Source organism: Bactrocera dorsalis, chromosome 6 (genome assembly GCF_023373825.1).
Source record: "Bactrocera dorsalis isolate Fly_Bdor chromosome 6, ASM2337382v1, whole genome shotgun sequence".
In the NCBI taxonomy this organism is placed as follows: domain Eukaryota; kingdom Metazoa; phylum Arthropoda; class Insecta; order Diptera; family Tephritidae; genus Bactrocera; species Bactrocera dorsalis.
The window spans coordinates 21,742,554-21,766,607 of NC_064308.1; the positions used below are offsets into that span (position 1 = coordinate 21,742,554).

The 24,054-nt window shown below is 37.5% G+C and overlaps 1 protein-coding gene, 1 long non-coding RNA gene and 1 pseudogene across 8 annotated transcripts in view; all 3 read right to left on the reverse strand.

Moving 5' to 3' along the window:
• LOC105226049 (polyamine-transporting ATPase 13A3) overlaps positions 1-24,054 on the reverse strand; it is a 155,906-nt gene that overhangs the window by 37,930 nt on the left and 93,922 nt on the right. Inside the window, exon 1 of one of the 7 annotated variants that reach the window (XM_049460145.1) lies at positions 3,028-3,167. The exons of the other annotated variants lie outside the window; for them this stretch is intronic. The gene's annotated coding sequence lies outside the window, so the exon portion shown is untranslated. Of the gene's footprint in view, positions 1-3,027; positions 3,168-24,054 lie in introns of those variants that run through there. 7 annotated transcript variants of the gene reach the window in all.
• On the reverse strand, positions 1,542-11,705 carry LOC125779644 (uncharacterized). Its single transcript, XR_007423431.1, has 2 exons — positions 9,895-11,705; positions 1,542-1,666 (listed from the first exon to the last, which is right to left on the reverse strand). It is a non-coding gene; the product is annotated as an uncharacterized LOC125779644 (long non-coding RNA).
• LOC125779916 (small nucleolar RNA U3) lies at positions 18,268-18,453 on the reverse strand (annotated as a pseudogene).

A 24,054-nucleotide genomic window follows, 5' to 3' on the forward strand; every position in this document is an offset into this window, starting at 1 on the left:
AGTTGGTAAGAGTAGTAATTCTGGTTATTATTTGACAAAAAGTTGAAAAAATTGTCTTCGAATCAAAAACAGAAAATTTAAAGAAGGAATTTTTGTAAGTTCGCAGACACGTTGAAAAAAGAATATGCCACATTTAACTTAAACTACCGACACAAGAAGACGTATCAGAGGACCATGGTGAAAGATCTCATCATGATATTAAGCAAACAGAAAAACGTTACAGTGGGAAATATTCAATGGAATCGATGGAAAAAAACTACAAAATAACTTGAATACCTTATCAGCGTATTGAGATATTTATATAGAACTTGAGACAGTAAAATTATAACTTATCACTGCAAATTTGATACTTAATGTTTTTCACCTTTTTATAATACTTATTGGGAAGACTTTAGAATACCGTCTCAGTATCTCGGGAATAAAATGGGCATGGCCGGATAGAGGAGGTTCTCCGGATCAAGAATATATAGTTACATACATAGTGTCGAAAACTTATAGTTTTCGAGATATTTGCGTTTAAAGTTGAAAATTACTACTATTTGAATTACCTATTTTTGCGATTTATATTTGAACTTTTATATCCACTAGCACTTCACTAATTCGTTTGTTCAAATTCAGTATACATTATATAGTGCAAAAATAGTTTTAATTCATTATTTAACTTATTGCTCAAATCTATTTACTTAACAATAACGAAAGAACTACAAACTCCATTTTTTGTGGATAGTAATGATGTTTGGAAATACTTTGTTGATGAACTCGGCTTTTGATGAGACAATGAAATTCCCTAGATTCATCGACAGGTCCTCACCATTACCGATAGTCGTTATTCCTCAGAAAAATCTTCAGCAGATATATCGTTAAGCAATGTAACTCTCATGTTTGTTGGCTGCTTAAGTTCATTCACATAGCGCCATAGATCCGATGATTTGAGGCAAGCGTTTATTTCATCTGCAGCAATTGATCTTGGTATTACTGGCAGTGTTTGGCGGAAATCTCCAGAAAGTAAAATCATCACACACACACACTCACACAAATCATCACATCCATAACATCTCGAGTCATTGCGTAGATCATTCAATGTGCGGTTTAATGCTCGTTTATGTGCCATTTTGCATTCGTCCCAGATGATGATTTTCGATGCTGTTAAAACTTTGGCCATTGCGGAGTGTTTTGCAATATTAAACGTTGGTTCTTCAATAGTTGAAAGATTTAACAACCCTTTTAATGTTGAATGAGCCGTACGGCATCTTTTTAACAATGTGGCTGCTTTTCCAGAAGAAGCAACTGCCATCGCAATGTTGGATCTCGCACAAACTACTAACATTAAATATAGCATATCAAAATATTTTGTTTTTACATAAATAAAAAAATTATTGCTAAAGCTTAAAATGCGCCTAATTCATATCAAAAAGGGTTACGTACGCTATTGATTATTTATATAAATCAAAAGTAACAACAATAGTTTTTGCGGTTTTTAGCCTACAATGGCAATTATTGTCCCAAGACGTCGACGCATGCTCCCCACTCGATTTCTAGTATTATTTCCGGATATCGATGATCCAGTTTTTTGGCCTTATTTTGATGAAATTCGATGTTTTCAAATACGGTTTTCCAAAAAGTTCCAGATATTTTGATTAGGATTAATGTCTGGTGATTCCGGGACCTATGGAGTACAGAATAAGACATCACTACGGACTATTAATGCTACAGTATTCCCAACATATCGTGCTGCATGTCAGGAACTAAATTTGTTAGAAAACAATATGTATTGGGAAACGACAATCGTTGAAACAATTATCTCCAAGTCAAATACGCACATTATTAGTATCATCATATCAACACGCTTTCCCTCGATCCCATCTGACCTGTAGCACAAACACAAGAAATACCGAATTTCAGATGAATGAGGAGATACATAATTGGGCTTTGATCCTGATCGAAGACATGTGTTACCTCGTGTGCGATAATTTATTAGTCAGTTTAAAAATGAAAGCGCCGAATCGTGAAATGAATGAGGCATTTATTCAAGAATTTAAACGGAAAAGTGACTGTGATCCCCAGGAATTAGATTTAATAGCTCGAATGAATGTACCCCTGTTGAATCACCAACAAAAGGAAGTTAATGATATATTTATGACGACCATTAATGATGTAAATAGTGGTTTATATTTCGTGTATTCTCCTGATGGTATTGGTAAGACATTGTTAAATATACATATTTTGAAATGAATAGAAAAAATACACAAAATTTGTTCATTTTAATACAACTAACGTGTCGTAATTTAATAGAACTAGGTGTATGTAAACTTTATTGATTCACTGTATATAGATATAGTGGACCCGGCGAACTCTGTTTTGCCGCAGAGGAAAGTCCTTTTAAGGAAATACAAATAAAATATTTAAGTATTTTAATCGTCCCACATATAATTGACCTTGCGAAAAACGTGGTTATTCCAGATGCAAACTACAAACTTAAAAAGATTGACCTTGTGGTTTGTATGATCATTACGAATAACAAAATCGGAAATTAAAGTATTTTAAGCTCAAACGGCATATCATTGATTCACTGTATATATATATAGTGGACCCGGCGATTTCTGTTTTGCCGCAGAGGAAAGTCCTTTTAAGGAAATACAAATAAAATATTTAAACATGTTAATCGTTCTTTATTGTTCATGTATTCTAGTGCAGAGGTAGTGCTCTTCAGTTAAATACCTTGTGATACACGATATTTTCTATTTAATTATCAGACGTAAGAACAAAACAACGCAGATGACCTTCTGTCCCTTGAGCATTCCACATATAATTGACCATGCGAAAAACATGGTTATTCCAGATGCAAACTACAGACTTAAAAAGATTGACCTTGTGATTTGTTAATGATCATTACGAATGACAGAATCGGAAATTAAAGTATTTTAATCTCAAACAGCATATCGGTATACTCCGAATCAAAACTTCCTTACCTTCGAATTTTCCTTTGATTATTTCAACGCAAATCACATTGATCATCAATTTACTTACCACGAAACGCGTACCGTCATTTGTGCGTTGGCAAACCAGGCTCATCCAAGGAGTTTACATTTCAATAGATTAGTTAGTGGCTTCATCTTCATTCATTACTTAGCTAACAGATTTGAACTCTTGCATTGACCCGATGTCTTCATTCTGAACCCGTAGGTTAGTTCTTCTACATCTTTATTATTTGTCGCTCACTCAACAATTCATCGCTTTTGTGGTTAGTAATGATGTTTGTTGATTAGTTCGTCTTTCGATGAGACAAAGTAACACAAATTATTAGAAAATTAAATTAAACGGCTCGTTTCATCAACAGGTACTGATAGTCAACATTAAGCAATGCAGTCATTCATTTCACAATTTGGCGCTGCATTCCTAACCTGATAAATAAACTATTGCACATGACGTAACACATGTCTTCGACCAAGAGTAAAACTCTATTATGTATCTTTTTATTCATCTCAATATCGTCATTTTTGGAGGGGATACGAATTTGATGCAAAATATCTTCTGAAGTCGAACCTACTAACGCGGCGCTTTAACCGACAATTTCTTGTTATTCTAAAGTCCTTTCATTTACAATATTTCGTATCCTTTTTGCATCTTAGTCGCGGGATTCTAATGATGATTATGTCAAGCCACACGGAAACATAAAATTTAATGATTGTACACTTGGGACGTTTGGTATTTTATTTTTTTAAGCAAAAAATATTCAAATGATTTTTGCAAACATGAAAAAGTACTTATGATTTGAAATATAATTTTTGTATTTATGAGTTGTATTAAATTTTGACATAAAGAGATAAAAACTATCCTATGTCCTTACCCTGGTTTTAAGCTACATCCACACCAATTTTCTGTTAAATCGGTTTAGCCGTTCTTGAGTTATAAATGGTGTAACTAACATAACTTTCTCTTATATACATATGTATATAGATGTGACGTTGTTTTTATTACTATTTTTTTTGTGGAGAAATTAAATATTCAAATGATTTCTACAAACATGAATTTTGAACAAATGCTTATGATTTAAAATATAATTTTTGTATTTTTGTATTTGCATGGATTTTGTACAAATGCTTTTTATTTGTATTTTTGAGTTGTATTAAATTTTGATATAAAGAGATAAAAAGTACCCTACGTCTGTCCCCTGGTTCTAAGCTACTACCCAACATTTTTCAACTAAATCGGGTCAGCCGTTTTTGAGTTATAAATAGTGTAACTAACACGACTCTCTTTTATATATATACATTCAGGGTAATTTTTCATCGTACGGCAATTGAAAATAAATTTTTCTGATATTATTCCACTCAAACGAAAAAAGTTCTTTCAATTACGGCAATTGAAAATAAATTTTTCTGATATTATTCCACTCAAATGAGAAAAGTTCTTTCACAAATTGATCAAAATAAAAGAAAAAATATATTTCATTTCATTCATATCATTTAAATGTTCCAAGTTGTTGCATCATAATTTATCGTACGGCATATTTTTAGTTAGTTTTCTGTTAGTTTTAAGTATTAGAATATGGAAGAGGCAGCATCTGACCCTAATAAGCAAAGGCAAAGGAGACCCAGGAACACCATCAACATACCGACCTTTATGCATGGTAGACACAGCAGGTAAGCTATAAGAAAGATTGTTGAAACCCCGCATCATAGCCGCCATAAACGATCCTGGAGGCCTATCAGACCGACAACATGGCTTCAGACCAGGCAGGTCCACCATCGGAGCCGTGGAAGACGTCGTGCGCAGCGTGGAGGAAGCTCATCGAAAGAACAACTTCTCGAGGCCAATAGTCCTCTTCGCAACAATTGACATACGAAATGCTTTCAATAGTGATCGACGCACTAGAAAGTCGCTTCAAAACGCCCTTCTACTTGATGAAAATGATACGAAGCTATCTTAAGGACAGGAAACTACTGTAGGATACGAGTGACGGCCCGCAAAGTAAGGAAATAACCTCTGGAGCTGCTCAGGGACCAATACTTGGACCAGGTCTTTGGAATGCCAGCTACGATGGAATTTTAAACGTTGAAACGCCTGACGATTTTGCTACCTCGTTGGCTACGCAGACGATATCGCCGCCCTCATAACCGTCGTAATACCGACATGGCCAGGCGTCGACTGACACAAGTTATGATACGAACACAGACATGGTTGGACTCACACGGCCTCAGCCTAGCTGCTGAAAAAACAGAACTGACCCTGCTCACTAGGAAACATATCCCGCTGGAGGTAAACATGCAAGTTTATTCAGAAACTATTAAAACGACGAAAACTCTAAAATAACTAGGAATAAGAATGGACAACAAATTGACGTACTGGGCTCAAATTCAACATGCTGCAAAAAAGTCAGCCAATATAACCATGGCGCTATCAAGACTCATGGCAAACACCGTATGCCCACTTGCAAGTAGAAGGAAATTGCTTATGGACACAACACAGTCAGTGCTACTATACGGTAGCGAAATATGGGTCGATACATTAAATGCAGAATACAGACGGAAAGTGCTTGCTAAAGTGCAGAGAACAACAGCCCTGAGAGTCGCCTCGGCGTACCGCACTGTATCCGAATCCGCAGTGCTAGTGATAAGCGGCGTCATCCCAATAGACCTTCACGCAAAGGAGAGAAGACAACTATGGCTATGGAAGAAAGACGGAATAGAAATACACATGGCCACAAGACAACAGGCGAGGAAGAAAACTCTTGAGCTGTGGCAAAATCGGTGGACAAGGGAGAGCAAAGGAAGATGGACCGCCAAACTGAAGTAATGCGAAAGCGGTCCCGGGGTAAAGGAAAAAACTCCATGATAGAAGGGGCGAGTTTTAGTGGGTACACCACTCACGTAAGAAAAAAAAAGTATTAGATTGTAAAACAAAATAGCTTCAACATAGAAGTGGAATCAGTTTATCAAGTATAGTGAAGTGGACAAGTGTTAATTTCATATTTCTCCTATAATGAATAAAAAAATGAGCTCCCTCAGATTTTCGAAAAATAGTTACAAAATTATAAAAAGAAGTGAAATCATTGAGCGAAATTGTTAGAAACACATCTAAATCGAAGTTTACTATACAGAATATAGTAAATTCGTTAAAAAAAAAAATAATAATACATGCAAATACAAAAAAATATCGGGACCTGCGCGGATATTCTTCACGAACAGCGCGTCAAAAATAATGATTGGCTTTTGGCAGACAGTGCTTTTTACAAAAGAAAGAAAATTGAACATTTTCGGATATGTTGGACCTTCAAAAGTTTGGCCGAAACCGGGTAAAGCTCTACGAACTAAAAATTATTAGGGAAAAATGGACAAATTATAATATTTAGAAATTTGAAGAAAAATTTAAAGCAGCCGGTTGAAAATTTGGGTTTATCTGATGATTATGTTTTCCAACAAGATAACGACCCAAAGCACTCTACGTATTTGGTTCACGAATGGTTGCTATACAATACGCGAAAACAGATTCGCGCTCCTCCACAATGCCCGGACTTGAATTCTATAGAAGACGTATGGGATTATTTGAAAAGGAAACTTCAAAATCATACAATTTCGTCATTGGCCACTCTAAAAAAAGGCCTTAATAGAAGAGTGGAACCAAATACCCACTGCATTTACAGATAAACTCATCTCTTCAATGCCAATTAGAATGCAAGAGGTGGCGAACCTACAAAATATTAGATTTTAAATTTCAAAACGAATGAATCGCATAAAATATAATAATAATGGATATTGATTGCATAAATATGTAGCGTACGATGAAATATTACGCAAAAATTTTGTTCGATTTACGCTTTTTTTAATTTATCATTTCCTTTAAGAAATATAATCAATCAATTTGCATATGAATTCTATTACTTATAAACTTTCTCTCATTTATTTAGATAAGTAAATTATGTGTTTTATAAGAAAATAAAAATACTTTAAAAATTGCTGGGGACATGAAAACTTGCACAGTTTGAAAACTCCACGTTTATTTTTGCAAAGGTCCTACAGAAGACCTTTTTGTAAAATCACTGTCTGTTTTGCAATTACATACGATGAAATAGATTGTAATACATAAAACTGAAATTCAATTTAAGTTTGTAAAATAAATTTTAAATAAAAAAAAAATATTTCGGCAGATACGATTGTTTGCCGAAAAATTCACGCCCTCAAATCTTCATTACTTGGGAAAATACTCTTGTGATTTTCTACATATGGATTTTGACATATTGAACCGTGGTAAAATATTTTATTCCCGCCTTTTCTCCGAATTTTGCCTTCTAATCTGAAAAAACTGCAACAATTTCTGGCTTTCTTAAAACATAATGGTGAGAGTTTAACGACGATGTCTATTTTTCGTTTTTATAGTTATTTTTCTTTATCAAGTTTTTCTTCTAATTATAATGAATCGATCAGTTTTGTTAAGCTCAATAATAGATGTAGTAGTTTGGTGTACTTAATATAATAAACTTAACAAACAACACCAAGAAAATAAATTTAAAATCGTGCTTAGCGACTTTAATGCCAAGGTGGGCAAAGAAGGCATCTTTGGCACTATGGTCGGTAAATTAAGCCTCTACGATGAAACGTCCCCGAATGGGTTAAGGCTGATCGAAAACGGCGTGGCCCGAAATATGGTTACCTGTAGTACTAGATTCCAGCATATGAAAATTCATCAATCTACCTGGATGTCTTCGGATCGAAAAGCCACCAACTAGATCGATCATGTTGTGATAGATGGAAGACGTGTCTCCAGTGGTTTAGATGTGCGTGCTCTCCGAGGCCCCAATATCGACTCGAACCACTATCTTGTTGCAGATAAGACTCGCAGCCGCCTCTGAGCAGCAAAAAATTCCCGTCAATAAATATAAGGAAGCTTCGGCGTCGAGAAGCTGTAAATCACAACAGACACCCGAACGTGCTCTTGGGGGCACTCATCAGCAGCTCGGTATAAGGAAACTGTGGGACGGCATTTCAAGCTCCTTACGTACAGCTGCAAATGAAACCATTGGTTTTCGGAAAAGACATAAGAACAGCTGATGCGACAAGGAGTGCCGTGTCGCAGCGGAGAGAAAACCGATTGTCTACCTCGCAATTGACCACATTACGTGCGGGATGGAATAGATACCGAGAGTTGAAGCGGGAAGCGAGACGCATTTGCAGACAAAAAAAGAGAGTCCGAGATGGATGAATAAGAAGAGCTTTATAAGCTGGCCGACAAGGGTAATGCTCGAAAATACTACGAAAAGATGCAGCGACTAACAGAAGTTTTCAAGACCGGAGCATACTCTAGTAGAATCTCCAGAGGTGATCCAGTGACCAATACCCAAAGCATACTAAAATTATGGAGAGAACACTTCTACAGCCTGCTGAATATTAGTGAAAGCATAACATAAGGAGATAGCGAACCCGATTCCCCAATCGATGACCATGGAGTAGACGTTCCAACGCCCGACCATGAAGAAGTTCGAATAGCAATTACCCGTCCGAAGAACAAGAAAGCGGCGGGGGCCGATGGATTGCCGGCCGAGCTATTCAAACACGGCGGCGAAGAACTGATAAGCAGCATGCATCATCGTCTTTGCAAAACTTGGTGTGCTCTGCATAATCCTCAAAAAGGGAGATCCCACAATCTCCGCCAACTACCGCGGAATAAGTTTCCTAAACATCGCATATAAAGTTCAATCGAGCGTATTGTGTGAAAGATTAAAGTCCACCGTCAACAAACTGTTTTGATCTTTTCAGTTTGGCTTTAGGCCTAGAATCAGTAAATTATCAGATATTTACCATGCGTCCAATCTTGGAAAAGACCAGTGAAAAGGAAATCGACACACACCACCTCTTCGTCGATTTCAAAGCAGTTTTTGACAGCACGAAGAGCAGCTGCCTTTATGACGGGATGTCTGAATTTGGTATCCCCGCAACGCTAATACGGCTGGGAAAAATGACCTTGAGCAACACCAAAAGCTCCGTCAGGATCAAGAAGGATCCGAGCCGTTCTATACCAAGCGAGACAAGACAAGGCGACTCCCTTTCGTGTGGCTTCTTCAATCTATTTTTGGAGAAAATAATTCGAGCTACACAATTAAACAGACAAGGTAACATCTTCTATAAGAGTGTACAGGTGCTGTACCTATCTTGGCACCAGCATTAACATCAACAACAATGTCAGCCTTGCAATCCAACGCAGATTATCTCTTGCCAACAAGTGCTACTTCGGTCTTAGTAGGCAATTGAGAAGTAAAATCCTCTCTCGACAAAAAAACAAATTCTGTAAGTCATTCATTATTCCAGTTCTGCTGTATGGTGCAGAGGCATGGACGATGACAATACCCGATAAGTCGACGTTACGCGTTGGCAACGGTGAATGTCGCATTCTATGAAATAATGAGTATGAGATATACGACGACAGTGACATAGTTCAACGAATTAAAAGACCATACGCTGGCTAGGTCATGTCGTCCGAATGGACGAAAGCACTCCAGCTCTGAAAGTATTCGACGCAATACACGCCGGAGGAATCAGAGGAAGAGGAAGACCTCCACTCCGTTGGAAAGACCAGGTGTAGAACCTGGCTACGCCTTAAATCTTTAATTGGCGCCATTTTAGACTGAGCCTCGCTTCTTTCAATATATCTCGGTTTTGAAAGTAACTGTATTAAGGAAAATTTAATCTACATTGTCAGTCAAGAAACACGGGAGAGCTCTGTGGTAAAATTATCCATATTTTTGCCTAAACCCCATAACAGATCCTGCGCCAAATGAAATTTGATGTCAAAAATGGATGAAATGACAATACGTGACGCAATTTTCAACATAAATAAGTTAATTTATACACATGGAAATATTAAATGCAATTAGTTCTTCTATATTCATAATAGACTTACCAAACGTAAATCTTTATGCCACTAAATGCAATTTCCTCAACGGCCAAAAACAAAACAAAAGATATTTAGAATTCAAGTTTGCACCTGGGATGAAGACAATGATCTGAACCCGTAACTTCGACAGAAATGGATCTTATGGTATAATTTGTGAATCGTAGGGACAAATCAGCAATATCTGGAACCATATGTTGACATATTTCGGAGGAAACAAAATGCAAGAAAAAGGTCGCTCTTTTCCATATAAAATACACACGTTTGCACGAAAACATTTTTCATTATTTATGCGAAGAAAATTGTAGTATCGTGAGCATAACACAATATAACAATCTTTATTTCCATTTACCTTTATATTAATGCCCCATTTGTTTACATATCCCGTTGTTATAGCACATTATCTCCACGGTAAGCATACAACTACATCTACAGAAAACAACATTTGTTTACATTTAGATTATTGACCCATTTGTATATAATTTCTCTTTACAAGTCAACAACGAATATACAAGGTCTGTCGCAAAAGAAACAGAACTTTTTAAATATAACTGTTTCTGGTGGCGCCACCTATTGGTGGGTATATGAAATACAAAGTTTGAAAAGTTCTTGTTGACATTTCGTAAAAATTTTAAAACAATTGGATAACTACAATCGTTGTTATCGTTTAAAAAGTGACTGCAGCTTTTGGTCATCGGTCGTAAAATGCATATAAAGACAATGCTGATTTGTTTTTACGATTCCGAGGGTATTGGACACCGAGAGTTAGTCCCACCTGGCCAAACGATTAATGCTGTGTTTTACCTTGGTGTTATGAAGCGTCTTTTGTCACGCATTCGTCGTGCTCGACCACAATACCGTGAGGCAGGGTCCTAGCGGCTGTTGCACGATAATGCGCCGTGTCATTGGTCGACTCCTGTCACTGATTTTTTGACAAAAAACTCCATATTAACCAATCTTTGAATAAAAAAATATAACTTCTGAAAAATATTAATTTTTTGTTGTTTTTTTTAACAGTCCTGTTTCTTTTGCGACAGACCTTGTATGCCAGATTTCTAAACAATATATAGTCAAATGGAAAGGTTTTCCATATAATCACTTGATTCCGATTTTAATTGCAAACTTTGCGGTAACATTTTTTTTCAATCCAGTATTCGGAATTAAAAACTGAAGTATAATTTACAACCCTCTTTTTGGGATTAGAAATTTTCAAATTATACTTAATTAGAATTTTCAAGTTTAAATAATATAACCAAATAAGCTTATGACTTAATAATGATGGAATTGCAGACTGAGACAACTTATTTACTTTTTGTAGTGACGTAATTACTTCTCTAACTTTTTGATTTTTTAATACATAACATCTATAAAAATTCTATAAAGCCTTACTTAAAAAGCTGAATATCTCGAGGAGTATTAATGATAGCGATTTTGACATCGGAACTTTTTTGTAGCAAATAAAATTTCCTACAAATTTGCCATGAACATTTTTTCTATAGCTCCTGTCTTTTACAAGATATATACAAAAAAATGCGAAATTCTTGGAAAAATCGGATTTAGAGCCCCGTACTACCTCGCCGGTGTGAGTTACGACTTTGTTGCACTGGGCACTTTTGTAGAGTGAACAATTCTGAGAGATATGCGTTTAAAGTCAAAGCGATGCCATAAAATACTTCTGATCTGTGGGAATTTAATGATAAAAACTCACGATTGTAGTGTATTTTCTATGGAAAATTTTTACAGGCCTTGGTCCAGTTCTTAATATTAATATTAAGGGCTAAAATTTTTAGGGAATTTTTTTAGGGTATTTCCAAGGAAATTTCGTGACGGGACTGAAAAAAATTAATAGTTCAAAAAAAAAAAAACACCATAATATACATACACACTGATTTTAGGGTAAATACTTTTACTGTAAACTTATAAAATTTTATAACTAACTAAATTGTGTATCTGAGTTAGGCATATTTTTGTGAGTATTATACAATACAGTGGTCTGCGCTACCTAATAAATTGTGGTTCTAACTGCTCATGGTAAAATTTTCTAACAATTATTATCGACAAACCAAGAATTATAATAGAGTTCAAAATTACGCTAATTTATATGTAGTAGTATGAAATTTGCTTCACAAAAATGTATATAGTACAGCCATGCATACATAAATAGCACACTTGGTCATTAAAAAAGAAAAATATTTATTTATTCCTTAAGGAATTAGGGGTAGTCAAAATTTTCAAAAAATGATTTTTTTTTTTGCATTTTCGTTATGTGTAATATCTTAAAAATATTCTCTGAAAATTTCACGTTGATCCGATAATTAGTTTTTGAGTTATTCGACAAATAACAAAGAGAGCTCGGGTACTCAGCGATCTTGTGAAACTTTAAACGCGTTTTTCTCAAAACTATGGCAACTCTAACTCGAAAACCGCTCAGTAAATTTTAATGAAATTTATACAGCTTTTATAATACGTAGAGAACTCGGGCATAATCGAAGGATTTTTTTTTTCAAAAATTTCGATTTTTTAAGATCAATTGATTTTTTCCTAAAAATGTAGACAAAAATTTCCTGAGGCCGCCATTTTTGTTAATTTTTGAAAAAAAAAGTCTTCGATCAGGTCCAGGATTTATAAAACTAATTTGCTTAGGTTTAGTCAATTGATTACAAATGCACATGTGCACTTGAAAACAACCCAAACCATGCAACATAAAATGATAACACACACACACACGTGTGTTGCATTGTATAGATAAAAAATCAACCCCATGTGGTGTGCAGTCCATACACATACATATATTTAATTAGATAAGTAAGGCAGACTTCCAAAATAGTATATAAGGCTTACAAAAATAAAAATTAAATTAAAAATAAAATTTGAATGAAAGATTTCTCACTACACATAAGACTTATTTATTTCCCCCACCAGTGGTAAGGTTGATAAAATCTTTGTTGATTTCAAACCTTTCCTTCGAGCCGGATAGTAGCTCGAGCCAAAATTGTAAGACCTGTATGAATAAAATACAGGAAATATATTGTATGTAAAAGTCCTATTATATGTTACTTACACAGGCAAATTAATAAGGAAATTGTAAGACGGGTCCATATTCCCGCATATTTTTATAATCGCATAAGCCGTTGTAGTACGAAACTAAACCTATGTAAATACTGTTATCTAAAAAAATATTCAGCGGCCGACAAATTACCTCCAACGATTTTTTAAAGAATAAAAACAGTTTATAAAAAAAAATTGTTAATAAAAATGTCGAACACTGCGGACATGTTACAAAGGAAAGGCGATCTCCGCGTAGAAGGAATCACTTTTAAGAAGAAGCTGCGCGTTGAAGATATTAGATTTTAGGAAATAAATCTAGACTATATATGGTGGAGAGCTGAAGATAATAGAAAGCAAAACCAGGAGCTCCAAAAGGAAATAGCTTCCAAAGAGATGGTCATAAAGGCTAGAAGAAATAGCCCAACTGATAAAATGATAGACCTCATAGAGCAGGCAATTGAAAAAAGATCGGAAAGAATTCGATCTACAATTGCAGATGCAAAAATAAATATAAATACTGGAGACGAAACTGGAATCGAATTTTACGAAAACCATCTCAAGAATTTATGGAGCAACATGGAAACAAATATCCACGAATTGACACTATTACAACAATTCATATTTTAATGTTGGGATAGAAGATCTATCTTGAGAAGTCACTCAATAAAAAAAAAAAATATTAAAGAAACAAAAACGCAATTTAAAAAATAGAGAAGATGAGCTATGCGTAGAAGAAATTACCTTTGGTAAGCTGCGCGTAGAATATATACGCATATTAGAAGATATACTTTTTGAAAAGCATATTGACGATATATTGAAGGAAGGTTAACTACGCGTAGAAGATATTACATTTGAGAAGCTACGAGAAGTGTTGCGTTGATGACATATTAGAAAATATAAGTTTCGAAAAGCATTGCGTTGACGACATATCGAAGAAAGAAAAGTTGTGTGTAGAAGATATAACCTTCGAGAAGTATAGCATTGATGACACAAGGCACGACTTAACGGTAGCTGACAAAAAGTCGACAACTAAATGCGATCAAAAACCATGGCGGAAACGAAGAAAAAAGAAGAGCAAAAGGAATCTTGGAAAGCTAAAATTTTGGATAATGATTTTAAACAAGCGATTATAACAACCACGGGAAGAGAAGACTTTAAGAGGCATTTTATTCCCCGGTAGAGTCCTCACTTCGGAGGAAGTAGGGAGGCTGGTTATCTTATTTAAGATGCAAAAATGGATATTGACCCGCCTGATGAAGAGCCAAATGAAGACATTACAATTAAAGTCGCTGACGATGGAGGTATGACGGCGGAAGATGCAGTACTGAATCCAAAAGCCAAGGAGAAGAAACGGATGGGATGTCTAGCAATAAAACACACACAGCAATTACCGAAAGACGAAAGCAATGAAGAGGATAATACTAAAGTGAAAAAAAAGAAGCGTCACATCAAAGGTATAGCGTCGTACGATATGAAAGAAGAAAAGTCGAGACGATCACAAACTGTAATTACTTTTGTCGCAGGACAGACAACAACATTTAAACCTTTTATATATTTATTTCACAAATATTAAATAAGATAAGAAAAATCTTACTATTGTAATACAGTCCACATATATAAGATAAGGCAGAGGTAGTACAAAACGTACATAAATATACATGCATTTATATGCAACATACATACATATATGACAACATAAATTATATGATAACACACACACACACATGTATTGCATTGTATAGATAAAAACAACCCAATGTGGTGTGCAGTCCATACACATATATTTAATTAGCTAAGTAAGACTTCAAAAATGGTATACAAGGCTTACAGATTTAAAAATAAAAAAATTATAATGAAAGAATTCTCAGCTTGAATAAGGTCTTTGTTTTCCGCCCACCAGTGGTAAGGATCTAATCTTATTTAAGTTTTAACGTTTGATCATACAAATCAAGCAGTTTGATTCTAAAATTCAAACAGGTACAAAAATGTATAAAAGTTATTAAAAAATAGCATAAGATTGCTACTTCATTAGTATTTTGTACTATATCCACCACCATTAGCAAAAAACCCTGCATTCTGTCCACCAGTTTTTGACATCGTTCCGTTAGGATAGAATACCAGGCTGAGTTTATGAGTATGGATTCAAATACAAATGGAGGATAGAGTCATGTGTAGAGCTTCACACAAGTGAGAAAAGTTCTCTGATCGCCACTCACTTGGGACTGACCAGAAACGATTCTTTTATATATGGTTCAAGCAGCTCCACACTTTCGGTTTTTGAAAAAGTATCTCTGGGTAGCCAAAGAACATACGTTAAAAGGCGAGCTATAGTGAGAAGACGAAACATCACCTCCGCAGGGTTTTGGCCACGTAAAAAAAATGCACCCAATGAAAAAGAACAACAAGCCTCGGATGAGAGACCCCCTTCTTTTGATGACGACCATTGCAAACGAATTAAGGATTAAGATTTGAAGGCATGCACCTGGAATTCCCGGTCCCTTAATTGGGAAGGCGATCAAAGATGCCTTGTACTCCTGCTCTCTGAGAGCACTCATCAACAACGCGGTATAAGCGAACTGTGGGTCGGCATTTCAAACTCCTTACGTATAGCTGCAACTGGAACCATTGGTTTTCGGAAAATGCAAGAGAAAAGAGAAACCAGGCTGCCTACTTGCATCATTACGACCGACCACAACACGTGCGAGTTGGGATAGATACCGAGAGTTGAAGATGGAAGCGAGGAAGAGTTTGACAAGCTGACCGACAGGGATAAAGCTCGAAAATTCTACCAAAAAATGCGGCGACTAACAGAAGGTTTCAAGACCAATGCCCAGAGCATACTAACATTATGGAGGAAACACTTCTCCAACCTGATGAATGACAGTGAAGGCACAACGCCAGGAGAAGGAGACCCCGATTCCCCAATCGATGACGATGGAGTAGACGTTCTATTGAATGACCATGAAGAAGTTCGAGTAGCAATTATCCGCCTGAAGACCAACAAAGCAGCGGGGCCCGCTGGATTGCCGGCCGAACTGTTTAAACACGGCGGCAAAGAACTGATAAGTAGCACGCATCCGCTTCTTTGTAAAATATGGCCGCACGAAAGCATGCCCAACGATTGGAATTTAAGTGTGCTCTGCCCAATCCACAAACAGGGAGACCCCAAAATATACGCCAACTACCGTGGGAAAAGTCCCCTCAACATCGCGTATAAGGTTCAATCCAGCGTATTGTGTGAAATATTAAAGCCCACCGCCAACAAACTGATTGGATCTTACCATTGTGGCTTGGAAAATCAATAGCTGACTAGATATTCACTACGCGTCAAATCTGGGAAAAGATCCGTGAAAAGAGGAACCACACACCCCACCTCTTCGTCAATATGAAAGCTAATTTTGACAGCACGAAAAGGAGCTGCCTTTATGCCGCGATGTCTGAATTTGGTATCCCGCACAACTAATACAGCTGTGTAAACTGATGTTGAGCAACACCAAAAGCTCCGTCAGTATCTGGAAGGAGCTCTCCGAGCCGTTCGATACAAAACGAAGTTCCAGATAAGGCGACTTCCTATCGGGCGACATCTTCAGTCTGCTGCTGGAGAAAATAATGCGAGCTGCAGAGCTAAATAGACAAGGTACAATCTTTTGTAAGAGGGTACAGCTGCTGGCGTACGCCGATTATTATGCATTTATTCATTTTTAATTTATGAGCTATCTAAAAATACGATGTGGAGTCTATTCGCCGCCGATATGAAGTATGCATTAGAACAACACGAACAGCATCGCCTTTGTATATCATCAGGATATATGAATCTACATTTTTGTTAAAGAGGTGCCACCATAACCTATATATGTAGGTGCAGTTCCCGGATTCCCAGCCTGGTTTGAGTCGTAAAACGAAAACGATGCTGTGTCCTTAGAATATTTTAATGGTGCATTTAACCGTGATAAGAAAGATAGGGTGAATAACGAAAAATACATATTCATCTGATATTATTTTGATTATACGAACGTTCAAGGTGTGCGGACATGTTTTTTAATTCGTTCCGTGTATTCTGATTTTGCAAAATGTAAACAACAATAGTAATATTACAAAAAAACAGGTGCGTGGAGTCCCTACGCGCGGAAGAAGTTATACTTCTTAGCGGTGTTCAGAAATGCATAACATTTTCTATGAAAGAAAACTTAAATTCACATTTTATAATTTTATTATGCACATTTTATAAAGCAAAGTCTAAATGAAGGAATTTTAATTCGGAAAGAAGTTCTGTATCTTCGTTGCGGAAGGGAATATTCAGCGGAACCATATATCTTTTGCAGTCCATCAACACGCGTTGAAAGCCCAGCAGTTATCGGTGAATTGACGATTGTTGATTCATCAGTAGTTATAGATGCTCCCGCAGAGATTGATGAAACAGCAGACGTTGAATCTTTTTTACGCGCTCTCTGATATTCCTCAGCTGTTTTCCTCTTCCTCGGTTGGCTGCCAGCTATCATTTCCAATTTCTCCTTTTCCCGCTCTGCTTTCTTTCGTGCTCGGTATTCACGATAATATTGTACTGTTTTCCCTCCTTTTGAAACACGGGACAGTTAGAATGGAAGATAGAGAGATGAGGAAGAGTGGTGATGCCACTAATATGTAAAATGTAAAATTATTCACAGCTCTAGCAAACTTGACGTTATTTTACAAATAAAAGCATAAAATAGCTGTATTATAACTTTATTATACCATTTGTAATAACAATTGCTAATTTAGAACAACAACCTAAGTGTCAATGGTGGTGTTGATGGTAAGCGCCTAGAATGTCACGATGAGAACACTGGTTCGAATCTCAACAGAATTTATTTTTAATTTTTTGCTTACTAATAGAAATTAAATTTATCACAGCAATATTATGTATATGTATATACATATTATGTATATGTATATTGCTGTGATAAATTTATTTTCTATTAGTAAGAAAAAAAAAATTTTATTAGTATAGTATACGATGTTAAAAAGCAAAAATTTAAAAATAAATTATGTTGAGATTCAAACCAGTGTTCATATCGTGACATTCTAGGCGCTTACCACCATCACCACCATTGACACTTAGGTTGCGCTGACTTAAATATGATTTGGTTATGCATGCAAGAAACATACGATGGTTCTAATAATTTTGTTTAAGTTAGAATATACATATACATTTGTAGAACATTTGCTTTCGCAATAAATTTATCACAGCAATATACATATACATAACATTGCTGTGATGCCCTGAGAAGTATAGTCTTAACTTCTTAACGGCCAACGCAGAGTATTTCAACCAAAAGGAATTTATTCATTAAAATCACCACTCAGAAGTCATTTTATCCATTGTAAGCGAGCGATTATCGAAGAAACATCATTTCTAATATGCCACACGACAAAATTAGAAATGAATTTCTTAAATCTCACGCTCCCAGATAAAACGATATACCTCGTCATCGTGGGTCGTTTTTCAAAAGCACAGAAATGATTCTGTGAAGTGTTAATTTTGAAAGGCCAACGCAAAGCATTTCAATTAACCCTCGTCGAGACCAGCGGGTCTGGCCAGGCATATTTTGTTTTTAAATGTTATTTAAATATATTTAGAGTGCAGCAAACGACTTGCGCTTCCAGGTAGCTTCCTAGAATTTTATTGTCTATAGAATTCAGAAAAAAAAATTCAAGGATATAGTATCGAAAAGGACGAAAAAAGGATATTATAATATTACACCTTAGTCGAGACCAATGGTGCTTGGCTAGACCCCATATGTTTTGTATGAAAATATATGAACTTTGGAATGTTTCTATCACTTCGCACAGTTAATTTATTTGTTTTCATATTCATTACATGTCCAAATTGGTTTGTATGTTTATCTAGGTCAAATACTTTAGCCGCTAGAGCGTTTTAAAGGTCAAGAAAAAATGTATTTTTTCTCAAAATGTTACATTTTTTGTGAACGCTATTGCGACGCCCCTGGTAGAGATAGAGGGAAGGTTGAGGGCTTCCCTGAAAGCCCCAAGGGCGAACTAACTCGCAAAATGGTTTTGATCTCCCCCGGCCCCATACCTCCCCAACTGTAGTGAAACAAAGGAGGGGACATGGTGAAAACCCATTTTCGCTTATTGCCACGCCCCCGGTGGGGCCTTGGGGGCAATTGGGCCTTGGAATTATACATTTCCTGAAAGCTCTTTAAATTACCCAACCGGTGCAATTTATTTGACCAACCTAAGTCAAATACTTTAGCCGCTAGAGCGCTTTAAAAGGTTAAGAAAAAATGTATTTTTTCTCAAAATGTTACATTTTTTGTGAACGCTTTTGCTACGCCAAGCGTGAACAAAGCGGTCAATTTGATTTCAATCAAATTGAGAGGTAAGAAATTTCAAAAATCTATATATATTGTACATATATGAGCGTAAATACAACACGTATTTCCATACAAATGTATGTAAACACATAGGGGCCTAGCCAAGCACCATTGGTCTCGACTAAGTGTATCAGACCGTTGGTCTCTACGAGGGTTAAAAGTCACACAAAATAGTTGAGAATTCGCAGAACAAACGAAAAGAAAAAGAAGTATAACTTCAATAATGCACAAGCATACAAACATATTTATGCGCACACATGTGAATATGTCACCAACCAAAAATTGAAACATTGTTCTACGAAAACAAAAACAACAACAGCATAAGCATGGCAACGTTGTGTTGTTGGTAGAAAAGCCGAGCTGTGCCGAAAGAAACGAACAAACGATCGGCGATTGTCACCGCTTCGCTTGCTGCTCGAACATCTTCGCAGACAAGGTTGCGTTACATTCATATGGATGGAGCGAGGTTGCGCAACCTTGCGTTACTTTTATATGGAAGGTTGCGCAACCAGAATCTATCGCAACCTTTTCCGGCGTCGTATAAGAAGTTTAACTTCAAAAATTAAAAACAAAAATAATGAGCGCTGCGCAGCCTCACCTCCAAATCCGTAGGCACTCCTTAAATGCCTAATGGTATGGTATTGATCGCTATATACATAAATGTAAAAAGCAAATCGAGTCTAATTAAATCAGCGGTCAATATCAAAACTTTTCAACCAGGCACGCGAAATGGTAAAAAGCATATATGAAGAAAAATATAAACATACACTGAAAAAAGTTGCAAGGGTCTTGTAAAATTCTTATAAAATAATAACTAGAAGTACTACTCTTAGCAACTGATGAGCTAGGCCTAGTAGATGTGATAAAAGGTATAGAGTCTTCGGCAGACTTTAATGATATTAAAGAAGCATCGGAAAAATGTGGCTCTAGTACCAAATCAGTAGTAAATATTTGTAACAGAAACAAAGTAAAACAACCATTGTTCAAAATAGAATTGATGCCAAATTCTAACCAACTACAGAAAAATGAAATACACCCGATTTACAATTTAAGATATCTGCTCCATCGCAGAATCACAGCTGAGGAACCACAAAAGAGAAATGGTCCAGTAGAATGAACAAACTTCCAAGAGTATGGACACACGAAAGCACATTGCACCCTACGCAGTGTCTGTGTGATTTGTGGTGATCTACAACCTACTTCAAAATGTACTCTTAAAAAAAAGTATTTAAATAAAAAATGTACTAATTGTAGGGGAAATCACATTGCATACTATAGGGGTTGCCTTGTATATAAAGATTTAAAGACGAAATTTTCTGTCGGTATTCAAGCACGACGTAATCAAATGGTAAATAATCCCCCAAACGAAAATATTGAAATCCCACGGTTCCTGGATCAGCTTCCCGGTTATCCGATTTGAACATCCTCGCGGTGATAGCCGAGGCTGCCGTCGCATGGTGTAGGTTCTAAAGGTCACAGGATTGGCTCGATGAGAGACCACCGTCCTCACCAACCCCTTGACGCTGCTCGCGACTACCTTCCATGCCATCATGTTATTCACTGGCGGTATCTCTTCACTCCTCTTCGCGCACAGGACTGGACCTGGCTAAACCTCCAGCTTCGGAGCGATCTCCGCTAGTCAGATGACCGTCTTCTCGTCCTGAAAGTCGACTAATAGCAGACCTGCTCTTAAGTATACTTCATGGAACGAGCCGGTGTATCAATACCCCAAGCAGATTTCGTAATATAATACTAAGCCAAGGTGTCGAGGTACCCGTGCCGAGGGCTTAATGGTCAGCGGGGGGTAATAAATAACTGATCGCGAACGGTCCCCTCCGATGCCCGGTCAAGGTCGGAGGTATAGAAGCCTTCTCTCCGCATACCGGCTCTGCGGACAAGTGACCAACCCTTTCCGGCCTACTGGTGGGACCAGAAATGAACAATAACTCAACAGCACCAACTACCAAATTCCCGACAACAGCGACGACTAAGGACATGTACAGGAATTCCATTACGGACTCCAAAGAGGACGAATTACTCGCCTCCAGCCAGGACACGAGTAAGAGTACTACCGGACATACCAATCAAAGTATACCGGTAGATACAGCAGTGAAAACATCAGTTATAAGGGAGGAAGCGTCCACCTCCAAGGCTGCCATGAGCACCAACCAAAGTGCACTGGCGGCTAAAGGAGAGAGCAAAAAGAAGCGCAAGAAATCCCAGAATCAGATGAGCAAAAACCGGTACCAGAGGACAGTCTTCACACTAGGGAAGATAGCCAAAGACCAGGCAGCCGGTACCCCAGTTGATGAGGCTGAAATAAAGCGCCTCAAATCAATAGTAGAGGAATATGAAAGCTACCTGAAAAGGAAGCAATCACAACCTCAAAAAGAGAGCAAACGAGAGAGTACTTCTCAGAAAAGAAATCGCTCCATCACAGAAGTACCAGGAACTCTACCTAAAAAACCGAGGCGGAGTGAATGTGAACATAGCAGCACAACAACGGCAAGGCATTTCTGCGATGTAGCCAGGGATAGCCTGCAAGTGGTCATCATAGATGGAAATTCCTCCTCTCCGAGCACTATACAGAAGAGATGGGTGGAGATCGACGTCAGATTGTCGAGTATGCTGCTAAGCTATGTACTCGACAATCCACCGGGTCCTTTGACTGCGCTGAGACCCTCAGGGGCTACAGGGTCATCAATGGCGCGGACCAGGCCTGGCTAGATTTCCTGACGGGTAGTGTTGCTAAAATCAGCAACGCCTTTGTAGGCCTCCAATTAAGGCTTATACCCGCCAGGGACATTCCGATGAGAGCTCGTGCTCGCATTTGGCTACCCCCTCCAGAGGAGACAGGCGAAAAACTCCTGAGGTGCATTAAGCTGCAGAACAAATCTATACCTGGTATAGGTGAGAGGCAGCTAATCAAGGAGGAAAAACCGAATAAAGCAAGCAAGCCAATACTAGTGGCCATTTGCGATGAGTCCATTGAGGCTCTGAAGAAGACAGGCTATAAAATCAGCTTCGGAATACGCAAGGCCAGACTAAACATCTTCCAAGGCGACAAAGTGGCTGACGAAGACGACATGGAAGAGGTCGACGATGTCAGCCAGTTGCTAAGGAATGTGGGCATCGAAGAAACCCGAGATGCCCAATAGCTTAAGATGCGTTCAGATAAACCTGCAGCACTCGAAGAGTGCTACAGCGAACCTGACAACCCTCATGAACGAGCGGGGCATCGACATCAGCCTAGTACAGAAGCCCTGGGTCAATGAAGATACCATAAAAGGGCTAAACAGCAGCAACTATAACATTTTTTACACACGGAACAAAGGTAAACCTAGGGCATGCATTCTTATCAATAAAAGTATAAATGCATTTCTTTGTTCTAATTACAGCACAGCAGATATCACAGTGGTAAAGGTGGAACAGAACGAAAAGCCTTTCTTCTTGGTCTTAGCCTACTCGGCCCATGACGAAGACATACCATCGGCCCCGCTCACCAGACTAGTAGAGGAGAATAGGAAGGAAGATGTCCTCATAGGGTGTGATGCAAACGCAAGGCACACCGTATGGGGAAGCTCCAGCATAAACACCAGAGATGAGTCACTCTTGCAATATATTCTTAATAGTAATCTAAGCATATGCAACAAGGGCGATAAGCCAACTTTTATTTTCCTAAGCTCTGATAGGTTTCCGGGGTGGGAGGAAGTGCTTGATCTCACGCTATCAACAGACACAGACAGTCTCGTTGTGGATAACTGGAGGGTATCCGATGAGCCTTCCATGTCGGATCACTCCTGGATACTTTTCAGCATCCGCGAGGGAAAAATTTATCAATAGAGCAGCAAAATGCCTCGAAAAGGGAGGCAATAAGAGTATCAGAAATCCTTAGGAACTAGATTCAGAAGTAAAGAAGTTGGAAAAAATCTTAAACACAACTTTCAATAATCTACTCCATTAACAGTTTTGAAAAAGGGAAACTCTCTTCCTTGATGGAACAGTGAACTCAAGAATTTGAGAACACAACTAAGGAAAGCTTTCAATGAGAGTTTTAGAACGAAAATCTGGCAGCCATATAAAGATATTATGAAAAGATACAAAAAAGCAGTCCGGAAAGCTAAAAACGACTCATGGCGATCTTTCTGCACATCTAAAGAAAGTTGCAGAGAAATCGCTAGGCTGAGCAAAATGCTATCCAAAGATCATATTAATACTGCCTACATTAGGGCGGAGGGAAGTGATTGGACCTCTTCGGCAAAAGAGTCTCTGGAGGTACTAATTACAACACACTTCCTCGGGAGTCAGCAAACACCTTCAACGAGGGTTCAATCAGAACCACCGTTGAACGCAGCTGATTATCAAAGCCAAATAGTAGACACAAGCAAAATCAAATATGACATAAATAGTTTTGCACCATTTAAGACAGAAGGTCCAGACGGGATTATGCCCATAATGTTGCAAAAACTGGTAGAACCACTGGTTCGAAGGCTTGAAAATATATACAAAGCTAGCATTCAACTATCTTACATCCCAAGAAGTTGGAAAAGAAGTAAAGTTGTGTTCCTTCCAAAACCAGGCAGAAGAACACACGAGAATGCCAAGGATTTTAGACCTATAAGCCTTACCTCATTTATGCTGAAGGTACTGGAAAGGCTAATAGATGTACAGTAAGCACAATAATGGCGGAGAAGTTATCGAAGTCTCAACATGCGTACATAAAAGGCCGATCAACCGAAACTGCCCT